This window comes from Pinus tabuliformis, chromosome 9 (assembly GCF_031772625.1).
Source record: "Pinus tabuliformis cultivar Carrire ecotype Pingquan chromosome 9, CPIR1, whole genome shotgun sequence".
NCBI classification, from domain to species: domain Eukaryota; kingdom Viridiplantae; phylum Streptophyta; class Pinopsida; order Pinales; family Pinaceae; genus Pinus; species Pinus tabuliformis.
In genome coordinates, this window is record NC_142307.1 from 1,147,673,117 (window position 1) to 1,147,682,533 (window position 9,417).

Genomic DNA, 9,417 nt, shown 5'->3' on the forward strand with positions numbered 1-9,417 from the left:
GAAGCCATGAGGACCTGGCCAAGCAACTTAAGACACTTCATGACTATTGCTCCAAGATGGGTATGAAGGTTAATACCAACAAGACTAAAATCATGATAATTAAATCCAAAAATATCACCCATGGAAATTTTGTCTATGATAACAATTGCTTGGAAAAAGTCTCTTCTTATAAATATTTGGGTATTAACATTCCTTATCAACTCAACGAGAATTACAATATTGAGAAAAAGATTATTAGAAGTTGGAAATCTTATTATGAGCTTGAAAACAATTGTAAGGTTTTCGATCTTTGTATTTGGAGAAAAAAAGTTCCTCTTTGAAACTGTGATCACCACTGTTATCCTAATCTCATTTAAAACTTAAAATAAAGTGTGTTATTTACATTTTTTATACACATTTATTTTGTATATATTAAATACATTTTCTTAATAACTTTAACTTTATTATTAAATAAATTTTAGCTTAAGAACAATTATTATTCTTGCCACAAATTGGCGAGATGCTTTTTATTATCTTTCACACTTAAATTCAATTTGTACCATTAACATAATTAACTTATATTGTCATATAATAGGAATTAACTTATATTGTCGTATAATAGGAATTAACTTATATTATCGTATAATACGAAAGAATTAACTTATATTATCATATAACATAAAGACACTTCCAAAGGAATGAGCATTGGCAATATATATGTCCACAGGAATCGGCATTGCCAATTTCTTTTGCCATCCTTCATCAATGATTGATGTGTGCAATTAAAGGTCCCAACCGCGAAATGTGCATTCGCGTTATCGAAAAGCCCACAGCGAAATCAAAGTCAATAGAATTTAGATAAAGCTCAATCAATTTTCTTGTTATAATATATACGTTATATGCGTGTTGTTGATGCCCACTAACTCTATATCTCAGGTCTTTCAACGTGGGATGTTGGCCCCAATTCCGTAAAGAAAAATAAAATATGGATGGCAAGTGTTCCCAGCCACAATTTGTTTGACCAGATTTGAGGTGTTTGAGTTGACCAATATTGTGGAATGGAGGAAGAGTCGTCATCCAATTCTTCTACCAAATCAGTTGCAGAAAATGCCGTGGAATTGGAGGGAGGTTCAGCGGTCCAAAACGGATTGCTGTGGTTATATTAAATGACTGGTTGATAAGTGCAGTAAATTCAACGAATCCTTTTGTCCCTTGTATTTTGTGTGAAGTACCACTGAGAAAAAGGATTGCCAAGATATGATGATGATGAGTGCATGACAAGCAAATGGGAAAATATAAAAAATAGAAAGTTCCGCCGATGCTTTTGTCAATGGCAGCCTGTAATTTCTGATTATGATCGTGATGCTTTTGTCGATTGTAGCATGCATGTATTTTGTGTGTTCAAACGTAAGAGATTCGTCCGTACGTTAAAGTATGATGACGATAGACGTCGCGAACGATAGAGTACGACAAAGTAACTGGTCCCTCCGGTTCTCTGACATCGATGGCAAGTCTCATAGCATTATATTTGGCAGTTGTCTTTAGTGAGATTTTTTGGAAGTTTTTCCGGTGGGTTTTTCCGGTTAAATTTCTCTAAAATCCGGCAGCAATTTATTGAAATCGCAAGGTTGATAGGTAATTTCTACACAATCAAAGCGTCCTAGGGGTTTTTAAGGGTGCTGAATCCAAATATGCAGTTAAAAAACTATTTTAAATAATACAAATCAAGATTTAACCTCAATTTTTTTCCGCCGGATTCCGTCACCGGAATCTCCAAAAAGTCACACTAAAGACAACTCCTTATATCCGCCTCCCACACACCCACTATAAGGGGGTATAAATATGTTGGTGGGTTAATGTCTCTTTATAGCCCCATGTCAATGAGTCGAGTCATGCAGAGTTTAATTTGATGGGTATGTATCATTTTTTTATTTAACTATATAAATACTGATTATTTCCATATTGGTGGGTTAAGGTCTCTTTATAGCTCCATGTCAATGAGTCGAGTAATGCAGAGTTTAATTTCATGGGTTATATATCATTTTTTTATTTAACTATATAAATACGGATTATTTCCATATTAATATGAATGTTACCTGATTTTTAATTTAGGTAATATATGTGTGTGTGTGTGTGTATGTATATGATGAAATTTCAAGATAAATATTATACTTTGTGGCTCTATAATATTAAGGTTTTACCATTAGACTTTAAGATTAAGTTTTATGATGAGAGTCACTCATCATGTTGTAGGAACTTGTTTTTGAGAAATTATCACCAATAAGATAGTTCTACATTGGTGTGTGATTGAGAGATTTGCTCAACCAAGTTGATTGTGAGATTAAGATAGTTTCTCTCTTTTGAGATGGCACTCATGTATTTATTTCTAACATTATTTGATGAATAAAAGTGTAGCAACAAAGATTAAATGATGCTTGACAAGATTGTGTGGTGTGTTGAACAATAACATATTCGTGATGATAATGTAATGTGTGTCACATATTGTTGTTATAAAATGTCTATATGTTTGAATTGATGTAGCGTTCCTAGAGAATGTATGCATTTAGTATCTCCATGAGTGGAGTTTGTCGTTAAATGTACCTGAGTCAGTCATGATGTAAGCCTAATGAGGCATGTGTATCCTCCTATAGTTCATGGTAATCTAAAAACTACTTTGTAAGTGTAGTTTTGTAGTAAGCCGACACCACTTGGTGTGATAGTTTGTGGTCATGTTGATGTGTTGTTTAAGGTTAGCAAAAACCACATGAGGATGTGATGATTTTTGTGAGAGAGAGGGAACATGTGGACATGGATTCTTGTAGAGTGGTTTTGTTCTGTGAGACCATGATGTAGGAGCATTAAGAGCATAGTTAAGGGTAAGCCAAGAAAACCCAAAGCATGGTTGTCGGTAAACCAAGAAAGCCTAGGATGATGATGATGATGCAAGAGAAGTTAAAGGTATATATATGTGTACATGTATGAAGATATGATTGTTGAATGAACCATGCACATTAAGGAAATCCTAGTAGACCAACGATTGCATTGGTTAGGCACCCATGCATTCTAGTGGATGGTTGTTTCTTTATATAGATGTCAGCGTTATTTTTCTTAATGCTTGTGTGGAAATTGAAATTCCATTCATCATGTTGTTCCCATTCTTAATCTTAGTGCCAGTGATGCCTAAGAATTGGCATCATGGACCCATGTAAAACTATGATAAGCTTGCAGTGAATTTGGATGACAAAATTACCATGCTCCATTGGTAATTGGGCAATCCCTTTATCCTCATCAATTGTTGACATGCATTCTCTAGGTTTAAGTCCAATTATCCCCGTCTCAGCATGCATGTAGGACCCTACACCACTGAATGGATTAAAAATATGAGCATTATTAGAGGAGCTAGCCGATTCAGCTGACTAGCCCAAGTCAAGTTGACAAGTCTGCAATGTGATGCAAGGTTAACTAATGAAAAACTAAGTAACATGTTTAGTCAGACATTTAGACTAGCATAATTGTCTTGATAGTCTAGTTTTGACATATAATAAAGATGTATCTGTGTTCTTTTGTTGGTTCTCCATTATTGTATCTCTTTGCATCCTTTTCTATGTTTATCATATGGTCTCTTGATGTCTATCTATTGGTAACAAAGCATGTGTTTTGCTAAATTACAATGTTGGTTTCGTTGCTGATAGTCAGAACTCGAGTCACAAAACATGTGAGCATAAATGTTAACATTATAAGAGATACAATTATGGTGGGAGGAAAAGATCAATAATTATTTAAAGAACTACACATGTAGAAATTGTCTAACAATTGTAGAAGCTAGAGCTAACTTCTTTATGGAAGCGCATGAATGATTCATAAAAGGTTATCTAGTTGAAATCAAGAAGTACCTCAACTGCGTTTCCCACAAAAAAACCTTAGAACGAAAATGACGCTTGATTGTTGTTGAAACTATCGAACGACAGTCAAACAAATTTACATGAGTGGCTTGAGTCGATTCTTGAATACTATGGTGAAGATCAAGCAGTAGAATACTAGACTTTGATGAAACGTATTTAGACCAAATTTTACGACAACCTGCATGACAATTTCTTTTGCACAATCCATACCCTTTTACTCAAGTTCCTTCTTGAGAAAGGTGCGGGACATATTGTTGAGTATTGACCCTGTTAGGGATACCAACCAATACTGATTGGAAGAAAGATCAAATCAAGTGCAAAAATTTCTTAATGCTCAATGTAAAGATACAAAGGAGCACAAGATTATTTCTTAAGCAAATAATCATGGTTGATGGATATCTCTTCGCAAATTGATACTAAGTCAAATCGACTTTGGAGGGGGGTAACGGATCATGAGAAATAAAGAAGAAAAATGAAAAGAAAGAAATAAAGTTAGAGAAGTACATGTAACCAACAAGGATGGAAGGAAGAAAGTCGGCAACCAAGAAACAACAACAAGAAGATAACTGACCAGAAATTGATCAACAATATAAATAATTGATTGATATACAGAAAATAACAAGGGAAAAGAGACAACAATGATGAGAGAAAATTAGAGAACAAGAATAGTAGAGGAAAATAATATAGAATCAGGAGTGTGAGAACGAAGATGCACGAGACTCCTCAGAAGAGTTGAGAAGTGTAGTGTTACACGTCATTTTTTAACCATTAGAAAAATGACCGCCAATCCGGATATCTCGATATCTAATGAAGTGTTACAAGAATTCCCCTGCAATGTTGGAAGTAAAACAATCTCAAAGACAACAAGAATCCTGGATTACATTGCTCAAAAACTTACTTTTAGAATATAGGAGATAGCATGATGTGAATAACAAATTGAATACGGGATTCATATGCTTTGTAGAATACGAGAGATAAAATTATGTGAATAATAAATTGAGAAGGGAAGTGGAGTCTCAAAGCATGCTTTCATCCCTTATGCCATAAGAAAAATAACCTCTAGGCTGCTAGTTAGAAACTAAGAACGAAGAAGAAAAGACAACATGTTTGCACTTTAAGTAATCATCCAAAACTCTATAACAGAAAATGAGTTACAACAATATGATTGAATAAGTTATTTTAAATATACAACACATATGACACAGATTCATATATTTGAAAATAATAAGCAGCCCTAGACATACACCATCAAGAAGATGGAATTTTTTATTACATCATAAATATATTGTGATAAGTAAAAAACTTTAAACTTACTTCTTCAAGTTTGGCCACAGTAGACTCCTTCAGTATCTTTTTCAGAGGGAATTGGGCAGAGTTGACCAAACTAAATGCTTGTGCAAAGTAATCCGCAAATCGCATCAACTGAACATCAGGTTGCTTTTCATATGAGGTCTACAAATCCAACACCAGAGGCATAACACCAAAGACATAACCCAATTAGAAGAAATCAAATCCTTTCCTAATACTTGCTCCAAAAGTTGATCATATATGCATAACGAAAAACATCTCATCCCAATAGTTCAGTTCACTAAGGAATAATATTTTCACTTGATGTGCAAAAAAAAAAAAAAACTATAACCTCAAAAGTTGTAAACCAACAAGAATGAAAATGAACCAAAGTTTCGTCACTGAGAGTTCAACCACGAAAATAGAATTTGAAATAAAAGTTGAGTTTTCCAATACTTTCTTGATTAAATTTCGTTTACCGGTCTTGATCCTAAGTAAAAGAGCTCGTAGGAACAAGACAAGTCCCAAACGATGTCAGGTCTTGATCCTTAGTAAAAGAGCTTGTAGGAACATGACAAGTCCCAAAGGGTGTCAAAAGAAAAAAAATAAGACTAAACATTATTCATATCAAAGTTTAAAAAAACGCTTCCAGTAAGTGACAAAAAGAATCCAGAGTGTAAGAGTTTCAAAATATTTTTTCCCTATTTTCCATTTTTACTCAATGGACCTATAAATATTTTTCAATCAAGTTTGATTTAGCGGACCACAAATAACCTAAAAGTTAGTTATGTATCAACATCTGACCTATATACATGAGTGTCTGAATCGCTACTGTTATTTTTGACTTGGTAGAATAGAGTCAAACTTGGGACAAAATTAATTAGGCTCGCCATCAAGGCCAAGCAAGTTCGCCTCAAGAATAATCAAAACCTCAGCGGAATTTACAACTAAGGTTGAATTTAATCCATAGAAGCCTAAATTCCTTTTAACAATACCATTATATCACCATACAAATGAAGATGAAGAATGTGAAAGAAGATCTTGATGAGGAATGTGAAAAAAGATCCTAAATATTTTGAAATAGCTAAAATAGTTCAACTATCTGAATGAAGATGAATAATGCTTAACCATGTACAGAAGATAGGAAATGCTAAATCATTAATTAAAAATCTTATATAAACGTTTGGAGAGGAGATCAAAATTCTCAGATCATTTAAAGAACATATACAAAATAACAAACACTTGTAAATGTGTGCAACATATAATCTACTAATGACAAAAATGTCAATCGATCCATACTAGAAGTAATTCAAAGCCTTGGGGATCTACCACCGAATCAAGCAACTCTAAAACTTCTGGAAGCCCAATAAATAAATAAATGTGATTTATATTATTAAATATTAATGTATATCATGTAATTGTGTTTGTGGTTCTTTGTTGTACATTCACTCTACAAATTTCATATGCCATCTACAAATGTCATAACTATTTATAAACCCTACATGTCCTCAACATGCAGCAGGGTAGCAATGAGTTCCCTCACACACCTAAGCATAATGGTCTTGGAACAACTAGGTTTGGGAAGCAGTAATATGCGGTAACTCGTTTCCCTGGGTGGCTGAGTTCAAGTTGAACAAACGGACTGAGACTCCTTACTTACGATCTATGCCTAACTTCTTTCCTTTCACCAATATATTTAGGGGCATCTATTAATATTTAAAAAATTAAAGAGTTGGGTTGTGATCCAAAAGGAAAGTTTCTCAATCCTCTCTTACAGATAAAAAGCATATTAAAAAGTTGTTTCTTTCACTAGCTCCATCATTCACTAGTCGCGAGAAGTTCAGCTTCTAGAGTTAATACTTTGGGTCGATCTTATGCCTTCCTTCTCTTCAACAAGGCAAGAATAAGTCCTCTTTGGCATGTTAGGAATAAGTAGGGTATGTTGGAGTTCACTTGGTTTGCATTGCGGACTTGTTTCACACTGACAAGACTCTGAGAACATACAAATGAAACAATTCAGCTAGAGAACACAACACCATAGAAAGAATAGGTACTTACAGCGAAACATAAAACCCTGTTGCAGTTCCAATTAACATAAGACCGTGTTGCAGTTCCAATTCCAAGTACAACAACAACATAACTAGTAAAAGCACCTAGTAAGAGAAACACATAGAGTAAACCCCAATATTAGGGTTAAAGAGATAGCTTATGGGACACAAAAGCACTTGGTTGAGTTACATTTGGCATCGCACATTATGGGAGTCGAACCCATAGCCTCACTCCTAAAATGGAGTTTTTGAATTAAGAGGGATAACCTCGCTCCTAAAATGAACGAATTGTTGAATCAAGAGGGATAACCTAGCATGGAATCTCTTACGCAATTGGCAAGGTGACCATCGAGGGGCACATTCCCTTTGGAACTGGTTGAATGTATGCTAGGAAAGTAAGTGATTATCTTTGATAGAAAGGGAAGAGTCATTCAAAGACTTCCCAAGCAAACACGTCATAAAGGAAGAGTGAAGGTATGGCCGACATTCGTCAAAAAGAAAATGAATGGAACCAAATAGAACTAGTAGGTAGCATCAAAGCAAGCATAGGTATCTAGAGCATATCCATAAACAATGGAAGCAACACCAATAGTAGCAGTAGCATAAAGAGCATATATAGTTTACTGAGTTCCACTAGTTAATCCAATCGTTGAAGCAACAATTTACGCTGATGGAGCAAAGGCAGTTGTATACCCATATATAATGCCAAGTCTAGATCAAGATATAAATCCAAGAACTAGTACAGACCAATCTGCCCGCCATTTATTATATCAACTCGGAGTGATTCGATGAGCGAGTCGGGCTCCTATATTAAAGTGCCCATGTGAAGATGAGGAAAAACTTAAAATTCATTTCTTGGGTACCACCTATTAATATTGTCATGAGAACCCTAAATCTAAAACTCCCATCTGGGAATATTGTGGGATACAGGCCGAGAAGTCTTGCTAAAATAAAGCGACGATTTGGCCTGAGAAAATATCGTTGACAAGCTGAAGGACCCAATTGAGAGATGCCCCATGGAAGAGTTCAGATATCTCAGAAATTGACACTTCGGGTTGGAAACCAAAGCTAGCTCCCCTCTAAAGTGTGATTTACTATGAGCTTCCTATTATTTCATCTGAGCCACTGAGATAGTAATGAATTGTCGTTGTCACTTGAAGGGAAGCTTCTGCTCGAGGGCTCCAGAAAAAATGGTTACATAAATCCATAATGCGAGCAAGAAACCAAGCAAAGAGTGAGGTAAGAAGTGAGTGTTTAGCTATTATTATTCTAGGGCCGATGGGTCGAGCGCCTCTAGTCCCATTTTTGGGAGAAAAATCACTTGCAGTGATAGAATCAACCAGCGGCCCAAAACCAAGCAAGGCTTGAGGTAAGAAGCGAGTGTTTAGCTCTTGTTCTTCCAATACTGATGGGCCAAGGGCATCTGGTCCCGTTTTTGGATGAAAAATCACTTGCAGTGACGAAATCAACGGGTGGCCCAAATCTATTTGTGAGTTACACATCTTTGCGATCAACACATCACATTCATTAGGCACATGCGTGTAATTAGTGTGTCGGAAACCACATGCACATTCCAACAATACATTATACACAATAAATATTTAATATTAACTAAATAATGCTAACTCTAATACTAATATTACTTCATTAAGAAAAAATTTCTTCATAATATGCATTTTAATACTAGGTTTTCTTCCCCTTGCCCTCAGGAAGAGGCTAAATAAGACCTCAAATCTTTTCATCTGCTAACAAAAAACCTTTTCAGTATTTAATAGGCTGCAAAATGGTGAATTGAAACATGCGAACCAAAACTTTGGATTTAGATATTTGATTTATAAAAAGGACTAAATATTCATGCGCAAATTGATGCAGACCGATTCCTATAATTCTTGTTGTCTTAGGGAAAGGACTAATAATTGAGTATTTTAAAAATAAAATTTTGATGTTGATGTTTTAAATAATATTTATGTGTAAAATTAAAAATTTATTTAATATTAATATAATTTTTCAAATTTATATAAAGATAGTTCTTCGTAATTATAATATTATTTATTCATATTTTAATTATTGTATTTTTTTTATATTATATGATAAATATTTTTTATTTTTATATATTAAAATAAAATTTTGTTTTATTAGCATCTTTAATGTTATAAAACATCAATGTATAATAATTTATACTATTTTAATTAACAAAAATA